The sequence below is a fragment of the Rhipicephalus sanguineus genome, chromosome 11 (assembly GCF_013339695.2).
Source record: "Rhipicephalus sanguineus isolate Rsan-2018 chromosome 11, BIME_Rsan_1.4, whole genome shotgun sequence".
In the NCBI taxonomy this organism is placed as follows: domain Eukaryota; kingdom Metazoa; phylum Arthropoda; class Arachnida; order Ixodida; family Ixodidae; genus Rhipicephalus; species Rhipicephalus sanguineus.
Window position 1 is genome coordinate 118,161,381 of NC_051186.1, and position 14,088 is coordinate 118,175,468.

At 44.3% G+C, this 14,088-nt stretch overlaps 1 pseudogene; it reads left to right on the forward strand.

Moving 5' to 3' along the window:
• The first annotated feature begins 7,192 nt into the window (after positions 1-7,192).
• LOC125756443 (uncharacterized) overlaps positions 7,193-14,088 on the forward strand; it is a 16,888-nt pseudogene continuing 9,992 nt past the window's right edge.

The window sequence follows — 14,088 nt, forward strand, 5'->3', positions numbered from 1 at the left end:
CGCTCTATTAAAGCTGATTCCTGCGTTCCTTTGCAATGCAAAATATTCTATCGCTTTCCCAAAAAAAGAAATGTAAACAATACTAAATGGTGCTCGCTTTGCACGTGGACTTGAGCCGCTAGCACATTAGCGTTATATAATTTGATTTGCAGAAGAGCTCAGCAACGATTTCAGGTATTTGTGCTGCATGCTTAAGTATATGAAGTCATGTGGTAGATTTCGACTACATCTGTGAATAAACTATCTGCATAAATTCCCAAATAACATCATGAGCCATGAATACTCGTGTGGAAACGCACATGTTTTATGCGCTCGCGAAACCAAAACCGAAATCGCCTGCGAACGGACTACTTGGCGTAGTAACACATGTGCAGAAGCTCCGCCCACGTAGCTTTATCTGTGCTGCCACAGAAAGTTGTCGCCAGGTATAGATACATTCAGTTGTCAAACTCTCCGCTGCCGCCATACTCCGCAGGTGGCACCATTTCTGTGCTTGTCGCCAGATGGCGGGACCGTCGCATCGGGCTCCAGCCGGCGCGGTGTCGTCTGCTCAGCGCAGGCGCGTTTTTTCACTTGATAGCGCTAAGTGTTTTTAAAAGTTTTTTTAGACACTTATCCCCGTATTCAGAAACGCTCCTTCACTTGAACTTGACTTGCCACCGCCTTCAACGCGATTCGAACGCGCTGCCTTTAGGCTGTGCCAAGGCAGCACAAACGCGTTTCGAACGCGCTGCCCAAGGCGGTTGCAAGTCAAGTTCAAGTCGAGGAGCGTTTCTGAATACGGGGGTTATGCGTTCACGGCTATACTCGCGGACAACTTTTCTTGGCAATGAAGCGAAGGCTACGGAGCCACAGTGCACGTATCCTGCCGCTGATCAATGTAGTCCCACAATTGCGTCCGTATTTTCTGCGTGAGATATAAAAAAATACTCCTTCGTTTTCTACATGTAGCTTTTTGAGACGGAACACAGCGCACACAAGCGAGATATTTGTATTTCTTTTACTTTATACGTTGACACTTTGCGTTTTTGCGTGCGTGAAAAAGTCGCGCCTTTTACCCGTACCTTAGACGCTAAGCAGCGTTTGCGTCGAAATGCGACGCAAGCCATCACTTTCAACGGCGTTACGCGACGCGCGCCCAACCGGACTACTTCGCGTAGCAGTACATGTGCAGACGCTCCGCCCCCGTAGCTTTCCCTTCATTGTCAATAAAAGTTGTCCGCGACTATAGCAAACATGGTACGCTCTATTGCATTAAGCACGGGTGACATGCAACATTTTTTTTCAAGCACTCATTCACTCCATTTCAAAGCAGATCGGACGGTATTACCTCACTTGTTTATTTATTTTGAATACGTGCAGTTATACATCCTGCAGGTATTTATACATACATGCACTTATGCTTTTAACAGTTATACATCCACAAAAAAGTATGCACATGTGCATTCCAGTTGCTGACAGTCTCCTTTTCATAGCAATTTAGCACACTTTCTTGCTGCTTTCACTGGCACACTATAGAGTCTCGCTGCTGGCGAAGAAACTTCGAATAGAAATGCATCCGTGTGGTCAAATAAAATTTGATGATTCGCGCACTTAGCTCCTCAAAATGCTCTGTGCAGCCTACCCGAATCAGAGAACATCCAGACAGCTCTCCCATTATAGTCCAGAACAAATCTCCGAACACTTTGTTGCCATTGGTCCTTTTTTCAATTACACGTTCAATGCCGCTAAGCATAGATGTCAAAGCACCTGATGGATGCTGCAGTGCACCAGGCACAAAGGATCGCATCTCTGTTACGGCTGCTGCTGCTGGTACGTGGTTATCGGATATACAAGTTGCAAGGCAATATTCACAACTGGTGAACTTTCGCGCCTTCTTCACGACATAACCACCAAGGTAGTACAGCGCGCTTGCTTTCGCATTCGTGCGGCAGTAACTGTGCTGAAGTGTATCAGCTGTCATTGGCTCCTGCAATTCTATCTGTGAAATGACCTTGCTCAGCTCTTCCTCCCGGGCTGTCAATTCCTTGTCCGCACGTGGAACTGCTTTGTTCCAAGCTGCGCGAAGACTCACGTCGGTCGGAGCGTAGAAAAAAGGTGGTTGATCCCTCCGTCATAGGAATCGGAATAACACGAAAGTAGAGCGTGCCCTTACAGAAGTAACTGAATGTTTACTGTACATTGATATGAGAGAGTTTGCACAATGTATATTGATGTATGGCAGCTATAGCACCGTTTAACGTGGATGCACCCACTTTGATGATTGGTGGTACATCTCCATCCCGACGACTAACGTCCATGTTAAATGATTAAACAAACCCTTGTGGTAGCTGTAGTAGTTAACGGTGAAAGCGTAATCAGAGCACTAGGTGTGGTATCCAGAAGAGCGTCGCATATTGGACGCAGAACTTGGTCGCCATCCCGCGGCATGTTAAAATGTGATTGAACACCACGGCCGCACTAGAGGGAAACGCAAAGCGCGTCGCGCCGCCCCGGTAGCCCGGCCGCGATTTTTCTCGGGGCGAGCGCGTGAGCGGGAACGCAGCCATGGTGAGGCAGGCGCGCGTCGCAGAGCTATGTTTGGTGTGGATTAGCGTGTTGCTATAGCGACGCCGACGCTGACGCTTTTACGACGCTTGGGCAAACGTCGCCACCTCACGGTTTGTTAAGGCATTGACAAAATTCAACTTCTATTGAAAACGCGCCGAATGGGACGGACGCGTAAATGCGTTGCAGGTGCTGGTCGCGGAGGCCACAACAATGACGAATTACTTTACCTCATAGAGTTTCATACAATACCCTAGAGAGGAAACTGGCGCTGCGATCGTTCAACCACCATGGGAATGATGGGAAGTACAGGCTTCGGATTGGATAGCGTTAGCTAGCGAACTGTCTACGGATCTTTTTCTACAGTTTCAGTTTCGTTCTTCGCGAGGCGTGGGTAGTGGGGTGCGTTTTAACCCTTTCGGCCCTGGCGGTGTCAATTGACACCATCACCTATCATTTCCCCTAGCACCTCGAAAATGAAACCAAAACTGCCCATTCTTGGGGGAATACTTCTTCAATGATCCCCACAGCGATTGACACCAAAATGGTGACATGCTTGCGAAGCTGGGAGCCACAAAGATGAAAAAACTTGACCGAAGTCATGGGTGACGCCGAGGCGGGTCAGCTGAGGCGGCTAAGCGCGATTTTCAGGTCCACGTACCGAAGCCGTTTCAATGAATATCACAATGAAAAATGAGACGTGGTTCACATTTTGTGTACTCTAGTGAATAGCAGGAAAAAAGACGCCCTTTCTCTCATTTCACAACCGCTGAGCCCTGATGACCTAATTTGATGTCATGCCTGTAAATCGATTAATACTTGCACCACTGGCTCAATTTTTCATTTGTGGTCTTCTGAGGTCATAACTATTAGGAAAACAAGCACAAAAAATGCCCCCGACTAAAATAAAAAATCCAGGGCTTAAAGGGTTAAAGCATTCAAGCAGCGCCTTTGTTGTTCAAAGAGGCTGAAGACCGCTAGATCTCTTGGTTTGCTGCGACGCTGCAGCTTTACAGGTTGTATTTGACAGTTTTAGTAAAGCGTCGTGCACTCACCGCTGCGCACAGATGTAGCGTCCCATGTCAGTGCAGCAAAGTGCATCGAGTTCACGTTTGTTTGATAAGCGCGTCTTACCAAAACTCGTTCAAATCAGCTGCAAAACGACGGCGAAGCTAAGTAGACGCACCGTCGCGCTCCTCTGACTCGACTTCACAACAAAACGAGAGATGCGTTGGAGGCAGACCACTTGAACAGACGCACCTGACATCGCAGCAGACGATACGTTAAGTGTTTCTCACTCAATACAGTACTGTTATTTCCATAAATAGATAATGCGTACTTTCGAGGGAAAAACAAGCGTGTTTCTTTTCAAGTGTTGTACAAAAATAATTCATTATTTGGTGATGCCAAATCTGGAACACAGTTGCAGAGTGATGCATACCCTGGTGGTTGAATTTGTTCAGGTTTCAGTTCCATCTCACGGCCACGCAAACTTTTGCAATAAGTTTTACATAGAAAAGAATTAGGCAAGTTTTAATTCGAGTTAACTTCATATCACTTTGTTTACACTCGGCAAACAAGCGTCGCGAATCTCAAGAACGCAATCCATCCGAAGCGGATCCGAAGCCTGTACTTCCCATCATTCCCGTGGTGGTTGAAGCGCGTCTCAAGGAGCCCGCGTAGACACTAGCGCCAGATTCCCCTCTAGGTATTATTGTAAGAAACTCTATGACTTTACCTTACCACTCCCAGAGGTCAACACCACCCCGCCGACCGGGAGAGTGGTAGATATAAAAGGCGCGTTCGTAAAGGCTCCAGAGTCTGTGACCGTGGCGCAGTGGATAGCGTGCCCGGCATTTGTTGTTGCGGAGCGAGCGGTCGTGGGTTCGATGCCCGTTGACGGTAGCTTTTTTTCTTTGCCATCTGATTGTGTATATTTTTTCGACGCCATTTCCGTGACGGAAATACGTCACTGAAGTCTTGGTGGACCCCGGCATAAAACACTTTCGTGTTAAAAATGTCTGTCCGAGCTGCTTGCGTCCTTGCGGTATCCGCTCGCGCACCCCGGCACGCAACAAGTTGGCACGGTTCACCCGAACAGATGACACATGATGCGAACGCAGTACGAAACGCCACCACAAAAGCTGCAGAAGGCAGATAGAGAACGCGAACGCTTGTGCAGCGTTGGCCGGCGCGCGCGGTATTTTGAAGCCCGATGCGACTGCAGCGCCAACACCTAGCAAGTGTGGTGGCGGTTCCGCGCAGTACAAACAAGTTTGAAAACTGAATGTATTCTAGTAACGTTGACGCGCGTAGCGTCCCTCTTCGCGTTCCACGACGCGAGGTCGGTAGCATGCCCAACGAACGCCAACGGAACGCGATCGTGCAAGTGCTCCGGCTTCGCATCGCCTCATGGTCTCCTTTAGCGGGAGATGGTGTAATTTTTTTTTTGTCTTCCAATTGCATAAGCGGTTATTTTGTCTGATTTTTGTCACCTGTATATTGAATCCTGTGTTTTTTTATTATTCGTATTCAGTTAGCTGTCATTTGTCGCTGTTGTAACCGCTTGCGCAATTATGTAGGCATGTCACACAATTGGTCCCGCTATTAGCCAGCTAGGCTATCAGAACAAACAAGCGGTTGCAAAGTATTTTGTCACGTGGGTATCAAAGATACAATAAAATTATCGTGCATTACGCTCAATGCGGGCCTGCACAAATTAGTCAATCGTAACAGCTTTCGCTTGTTCCGTAGATACAAAAAAAAGAAGTCCGTGACATAAGTAATTACTGTTCTATGAGGGCTATTTCACCAGTTTCACGTGTATTCGTACAGCTATTGACAAAACATAACCTAGATATCTCATTTTTTGCACTAATGGCGTGACTATCAAGATATTCAAGAACATTGCTCAATATGCACCTTATAATCTAACGCAGATTGAGTTTGAATTTATTTAACCATGTGTGAAGTACATGACAATACACTGTATATGTGGTTTGGTGAGAAGGGAAAAAAGCTGCATCTCACAGCTTCAATGACCACGTCACCCAGCAAAAAATCTAAATTACAAAGGTACAAAATTTACAGGCAGCGGTAAGCGACAATACAAAAAGAACACGCATGCGGCCCATGACAGCTAATATTAGAATGACATCTGTGAAATACATACAAAAATGCGTGAATGCCAAAATTTAAATGCAAAGCTGAGCTATTTACTCTTGCAAAAACTGCGCTAGGCCCACTGTTATAAATAGGTTGGAGCCCTAAAATGTACAATAAATGAGAACACATGAGTGCAGTTCAAGTTAATGACATTATTATGCAGGGGCTCATTCCAATTTCCAACTTTTCTCCCCCATTTCATCCAAGCCTGCACCCCGCATTCTTATTAACAACAGCCTCTGCGGGCTCATCAGTCTGATGTATTCTCTACACCATATTTGTATACAAGTGGTCGTTGCTTGCATTGTGTAAGAGTAAGACATTGATGAACAAAACAATTTTCATAAGCCATGACGCTATTGTTTCGCACAATGCAGATTTCTGGTTTTCTTTTTGGTCATTCTGTCAAGCAATACGACCACTGGAGCACACTGTACAGGACGTGTTGCCTATGGTTCGTACACTGATTGTGCGAGATTTGATGCGGTGCCTCCATTTGACTATCCACCGTGCTTAATCTTGCCCTCTTATGCTCTTTTTAAGTAAAGTTGACTTTGTACAGCTGTGTGTGCTGTTAAAGGGAAGACAAAAGCAAGAAACCTTGAGTTTAAGAGTGCTTCAGCTGTGGTTTTCATTCAGTAAGGACATTTTTTATGAAGTATGCGACTCAGTAAGCAACATCTCTATTAAGAACGTCCTGTGAAGAAGTTTGCAGTGGGGAGGATAGCACCCTACCCAAACGCATGCATCTGATAATTAAACAATGAGGTGGTACATGAACCCTAGTGCGTTGAGATATGTGTGAATAGACTTCATTGTAAATGAAAGCCGATATAACGCTAGTAGTAACACTGAGGATGAGTAGATAAGACCCTAGGTCGCCAATATAAGGTGAAACTCGCTCAGATTCACTCAAGAATCATATGTTCCGCTTAGGGCTCACTTGGACTCGGACTTACCAATATTTCCCTGAACAGGACTCACTCGGACTCAGACTCACTAAAAGTTTCCTCAAACAGACTCACTCGGACTCAAACGTACCAAAATATTACACACTCAGACTCACAGCTTGATCTGTGTCTGAGAGAGTCTGTGTGAATCGACTCACGAGTGAGCTTGCCGACCTACGGCTTCCGCAGATATGCATTCCCACAAAGCGTGTGCCATCAAGCACGCATTTGGAGCATGCAGTTTGGAGATTTCATGGTAGAAACACGTAGACTATTGCAAACATATGTGTGTTAGAATGTGTTATTAGTTTAGCCTTACCATATACTCAACATAAAGAACATGCAGGATTCTGAAGCTTATGTTCTTTTACCTGCAGGTGCCACCACTTGACCAGTGAATACAGTGGGAGGACAATCCCTATGATGACTATACATATGTCCAGTATCTGCCCATTCGATTCAAGGGAAAGTCATTTGCTCAGCCTGTAAATGGAGACGACATTTTATTTTATGCTGGTGTATCCCAGATAATGTTTCAGAGGCTTGTGAAAGGAGTGTCTGCTCTGGCAAAGAAGCCAAGCACCCTAACACGTGCCGACCAGTTACTAATGTATCTAATGAGGCTTCGCCTTGGGCTGCTGCATGGACACCTTGCACGAATTTTTAAGATATCCGTGTTGAGTGTCAGCATGCTGAGTTTGCTCAGCGAAATCATGAAGAATGTTGCAATATGGCTGCCCAAATCGTGCATACAGAACAGCATGCCGCAGTTATTCGTGGAAAACAAGCATGGTGATACAACATGCATTCTTGATTGCACAGAAGTGTTTCTGCAGCGTCCAAAAAAGCTGATGGCAAGAGCACAAACGTACAGCAGCTACAAAGCCCATAACACCGTAAAATTTCTTGTACCAATTGCCCCGAATGGTTTCATCATGTTTATGTTCAAAGCTTACGGAGGGCGTGCCTCAGAAAATTTCATCACAAATGATAGTGGCATCAATGACTACCTCGGAGATCGTGACGTTGTGATGGCGGACCGAGGTTTCGCACTCACAGATGAAATGTAAATTCAAGGTGTACGATTAAACACACCAGCATTCACTAAAGTTATGCGGCTCTTATTCATCATTATTCTGTGCTCTTGATTAAAGCTAATGTGCTCTGCTGTTTGGAATCAAAGGGTTGACTAAGAACATAACGCCTAAATTATTACACTTCTGTTATTGGCGCGGCCTACCAAATGTTAGCACAGCAAACTAGTGTAATGTTTTATTTGTGTCAGTCTGTGGAAACCTTTTAACAAGACCGCTCCTCGGAGAAAAACATGTTACTACAAGCACACGTTGATTATTAGTGAAAAAACATTTGACTTTGAACATGCTAAATACCAAGAGTGCTGACTGCTACTTTACCATTTCAGGAACAACACAGCTAACCAACAAGGAAGTAACTAGTACAAGACGGATTGCATCTGTACGCATACATATTGATAGCGCAATTAACCGCTTAAAGACAGACAGAATATTCAAGCAATCACTGCTCATACGATCGAATAAAACCATCAGTACGATGGTATGCGTATGTGCCGCACTCTGCAGCTACAAGTCGGACCTCATGAAAAAGCCAAGCTTCTAATAGAATAGATTTCCACCATCGTAAGCCTCAACGTACTAATTATCTAAACTTTAGTGTGGTAAAAATGGCGAATGATATAAATGAATCCTAAGGAAATGCATTGACACCTCCTAGGTTGCATCATCTGCAAAATTTCCAGTGTTCCGCAGCTTTGTTCAAGTACGAGGTCTGTTAGAAAAGTATCCTACCTTTGGCCTATTAAAAAAACTAGCATAACCTGGATCGTTGGAAACTTCATCACTGTCAAAGTAGTCTCCTTGGGACTGCACACACTTCTCCCAGCGGTGCTGCCATTGTTGAAAGCATTCCGAGAAGGCCTCTTTCGGAATGGAGTTTAACTAAGCCGTCGCTGCAGCCGTAACGTCCTCTCTTGTCTGATATTGCGCTGCTTTCAATGGCCCCTTAATTTTGGGAAACAGCCAGAAGACGCAGGGGCCATATCAGGAGACCAAGGAGCCTGTTGAACCATACAAGTCTGGTTTTTCGCCAAAAAGTCTGAATCAAGTGCGAGGAATGTGCACGAGCATTGTCGTGAGGGACACGCCAATTTACTGTTGACCACAACTCCGTTCTCTTGCGCCACATGGCATCACGTAGGCGACGGAGGACATCCCTGTAGTTCTATTTGGTGATTATTTGACCCTGTGGTGCGTATGTGGTATATCATGAATATACTCATGGTGTACCACACCGCGGGAGTCAAAGAAAGCAGTCAGCATCACTTTGACATTGCTGCGCACCTGGCGAGCCTTTTTTGGTCTTGCTGACGTGGAATGCTTCCACTGTGGCGACTGGGATTTGGTTTCCTGGTCGTACCCATACACCCAAGACTCGTCACCAGTGATTATGGTGTTCATGAAGTCGGGGTCACTGTTAGTGGAATCCAGCATGTCGTGCGACACTTCAACACGAAGTTGCTTTTGCTCCACCGTGAGCAGCTTCGGCATGAATTTCGCCGAAACACTTTTGTAAGGTCGAAGTGTTTGGTCATAATGGAATGTGCAGAAAAAGTGCTGATGCCCACGTCTTCCGGAATTTCTCAGATAGTTGCACGACGGTCCCGCATTACCAGAGCTTTCACTTCGGCAATGATCTGGTCATTTCGGCATGCTGATGGCCGAGCCGAGCGTGGCTCGCTCTCTACCAATGTGCGGCCATTTTTAAACCGGTTGTACCACTCCTTAATCTGTGTGCTGCTCATAGCATCGTCAGTGAAAGCCGTCTGAATCTTCCGAATGCTTTCGACTTGGCGGTCACCAAGTGCTTGACAAAATATGATTCAGTAGCGCTGGTTCAGTCGCTCCGTCATTTTCCTTGCAATGAAAAAACCGACGAGAGCACTGCGCACTACCTCACTCAAACGCTGCGTCCCAGCGACTGACGCTAACGGCAAGCGGGAAAAAATTCGCGCATGCGCACGAAGGTTCAAAGTGGGCTTGTGCAAGCGCGCTTTCTTCATATCCATCAGGTGTTTGAAAAAAAAAAATAAGGTCGTATACTTTTCTAACAGACCTCGTACACCAGTGCAGAATTCAAAAGATACACACAGATTCATTTATTTGCATAGTTCAAATCACACCAATTCTTATGTAGTGAAGGGGTACACCTAGTTTGCCATCATTAAGCATGTCAGTCATGCGGGGAAGCGTTTCGGTAAAATAAAATTTCTTTAATCATGGCATATTTTTGGAAATATAGTCACGATTAAAAGGTAACTCAATGAGAATGTCTTTCTCGGCACTCCATACATCACAAAAGCAAAGTTCATTTTTGGTGCAACGCAGCTAAACTTGCACCTGACTATAATAGCCATTTGGCCTATTTTCTACAAGAACCAATATCCCATCCTTCCTGTTCCTAACGGCGTACTTGCCATGCTCAATGAGCTCTGTGATGCCGCTCACAAATGGCCATTTAATCTCCAATATGGGCATCTCGCGGTCAATCATGCCGTCTGGACCAGCCGAAAGCCACGGCGTCTCTTCGCAGACAAAACTGCCAACTTTTGTGACTGAGAAACCAGTTTTCTTGGAAAACTGCACACGAGCCACAGCCTCCATTCGCTTCCCATGTTTGGTGGCTGCATTTCCAGAGAACATTGGGGTCAGCATTCTTGTTGCAGCTTTTTCGCCTGCAGTACTTTCTCTTTTCTGCACTTTGGCCACATTGGATGCGCTTAGTCGCAATCTACATGCAAACAGCCACAGCTGTGAACACAGGTCAGAAGTTTCTGAGCTGAGGGAAGCCGCTGCTGCAGTGGACAAAGCAACACATTCGCTGTAGAACTCTCTGCACAACACACAACCATTAGGAGAATTGTCCAATGAGTGCGTTCTGTTCACCACGTCATCTGGTGCAGGGCGGTGTGGTCGTGGAGGGGCATTTAGCGTCTCGTATGGGAGTGTGCCTGCATGAAAATATTGTGATGAAATCGTTGTGAAATGCAATGACATTATTTAACCAAAAAATATATTGCCATCGAAAAAAGACAGCTGTTCTGGGATTAACAAGCAAAACAGAGAGAGGCAAGACAAAATTTAGGGCACTTTCCTTTTATCACAAAATTCAAACAAGTAGCAGTTTTAAGGTATGAAGGCAAGTGTCGGAAAACATTTTTTTAAGTGGTAACCACTAGAGATTATTAGCCTACAATATAAAACACATCTTTTAGGCACATGTGAGTATTTTAAAGCAAGTCCTATTTTTTTGTAAATTGTTCATAATTAAGAATGTCATTAAAAATGACCCTACGCCAATGATCCGAACTCAAGTTCCACTCATGAAAAACATTAATTTTTTGTAGGGACATGAAACAAGCTTTCGCCTGTGCAATGAGCCAAAACAAATGAGATCTGATGAATACTAAAAATACAGTGAATAAGTGAATAAATAACCAAAAAAGTATGCACCAGTACTTAGAGCACGTTCGTATAACAGGCAAGCATATTAAATCTTTTGACACGATTTTGCTTATTGAGGTTCAATACACGGCAACTAACTAGATAAGGAAGCGTGTCAAGTTTTCAAGAAAAGAATGTTTATTATCAGAAAGTTAGGACTGTTCGCGTACAAAAAAATACCAGAAATTCAAGTTCTGGAAAAATGAACAAAAAAGATTGGAAACAGGGGCAGCTCTTACACAAGCTGATTACGAGTGCTATAGGTCTCCGTATTTGTTGTCAGTTCCATCGCCGACCTCACTACTTTGTGCCCTGGCTCGAGCGGCAACTATAAATTTTTTTCAAGCTACTACTGCCGCAGTGGTGCAATGACGGGACGCTTTCGCGGTGTGGTGCTGATCATTGGTAAGGCAAGCTTCTATTGTGTGGAGGCCTGGATCAATCCGAATTTGCTGAAAACTATCAAATGTGCTTCTGTTGTCATTATTGAAATGACGCACAGCGTCAAACAAAGCAAATTTGATGATGGACTGGCTCACGTACGTGTCACTGAGTGTGAACAAACCATGTACCATCTTACGTGTTTACCTGGTGAGAAGTTTGTGAAACGCTTTTAGAGCATTATTACATGTTCGCACTTGATATCAATGCTAAGTAACCAACTAAATACAATATATAAATGTATACTTGATTGACACAAAACTGGAACTTTCAGTTTCGGTTTCGTAGGTGATAGGCGGTCTCACATTTTTGCTTGTATCTTTTGAAAAAAAATGTGCATAGCCGGAAACATCGTGCAGCAAAATTTAACATTAGCAAAAAACAAAAAAATGACATTTTGAAAAAATACTCGGTTTTTCCACTTGGCCTCATACCTTAAGCAATGTTGAAGTTTGAAATAGTAGGACATAACTCAGCAGGGAATGGAATGAGAGAAAACATTACGGCAAGAGAACTTGTCTTCAAGGCAGCAACTTTGATCACAAATGTTGCTCACCAACGTTGGAAGCGCTCTTGCATAGCCGCAGATTTCCCAAATGTTGCAGAAATTTGATTTCCCAACATTCACTTAGTGTTTCAGGAAATCATTGAAAAGTATTTTCACTCGTTTTGAAAATATTATTCCTATTACAGAAATGGCAGCCTCACAAAGGTCATTCAAACAACTTTATCAAGCTAGTGCTGCTGGCACAACAGACACTTTGATTGAGACAGCAGACAACACCTATTCAATAGCCTTTTTGAGCGTGCAAATTTTCTTTACCCTCTAAACATTTTATTCCCACCTAGTAAAACCTGTCCTACTCTAAAAGTAGTAAAGCACAGGTGCTTTCAAAGCTCTTCCTCTAAACACTGCTTTTTTTCTTATTTCTGCATGTGTTACGAAAAAATAATATTTAAACTGGCATGCAACTACAAGAAGTCATACTATCTTAAGGCAAGAAAGTCAACAGCACGCTCAGTTTATACGCACATTAAATTTATCAAATGCCTGATCAAAGAAATCTGGCTGACATTATTTTCTTGTCCCCGTGTTCATTCAATGCAAAAAAATTTTGAGTTCATTCATGAGTACCACTCATGAATGTAATCTCAACAGCCATTAAGAAGAAACTTTTAATCATGCAAGCCTAAACTTATTTGGAACAATTTTGCAAAATTATGGAAAGTGTAAATTTAAGGCCTCGTTTTCTTTGTTAGACACAATAATAATGAGAAACAATATTAATGATGCCAAGGAATCATTGGCATAATTATCTGTTCTCATTAATATTGTGTCTTTGCAAAATTATGTAACACGAAACTAGGGAAACAAACACGTTGTTGACAGGACATGAAGCAACTTCTCAAGAGACAATGAATATTGCACTTTCTAAGCTGTCTCAGGCTGTTTTTTTTGTTCATATGCACATTAAGCAACCAGTAACGCACTCTTGCATACAGATGGACGTAAAGTGAGTGGCTCACTTTTGTAATAGAGCAAAACTAGGTTCCCAGCATTGCTGCACATGACAGTGGTGTATAATCTGATATACGTACCAGGTATAGTGGAAAGGTCAGGATATGGTGATTCCTCATGCAGCTTCTGTATTTCAACTTTTGTCTGTGGCACAACCATTGGCCTTGAGTGCCTCGCAGCCTGGGTGTCCACAGCTCCTCGTTGCAAACTCTATGTCTCCTAAAGCTGAGGGTTTAACAATTCGCTTTGTGCCTGCGTTCCAGGCTGCCGTTTGGTCAGTCCATGTCTTTGTTGTCAACCCTTGACAAACCGCCATGTCAATTTTCCATAATATCGCTCCCACATTGCTACAAACTTTACCCTCTCCAGCCATACAAGTACAGCCAGCCGTGATGACCTCCCCATTCACTTTGGCACAAATCCACGCAGCACGAGGCGTGCCACTGAGAGCTTGTGATGGAGAAGGTTCTCCTTTGACGTAGCTAAGCGCTTGGTCTATACGGTGGACCAACAGCTTGCCGACCCAGCCGCTCTGTACATAATTGTAGGATTCCAGCGACCTGTAATTTTTCACGGCCTGCAGGTCGCATGCATTGGAATTCAATAGGAAAAGAATTATGTCAGGGGCTCTCACAGCAGGCCATTTTCATGTCGTCCAGCCATTTATTCACCATGTTAGGATGGTCATGGCTCCTGTCATCTGGAAAAAAATCACAGCATATCGACGGAGTGAACGATGATGAGAGGGCGAAACAGCGGAGGTTCATCGGTAAACCGTGAATCTTCCGTGAATTCTGCCCAGTACATCATCACCGACGTGAGATCGGGCGCGTTTATACTAAAGGTTCGATGAGAGTTATGACGACTTGCAGCTCACTTTAGTTTTACATGTACGCTGTGAATTTTCATTGTTTAATCACGCACAGGA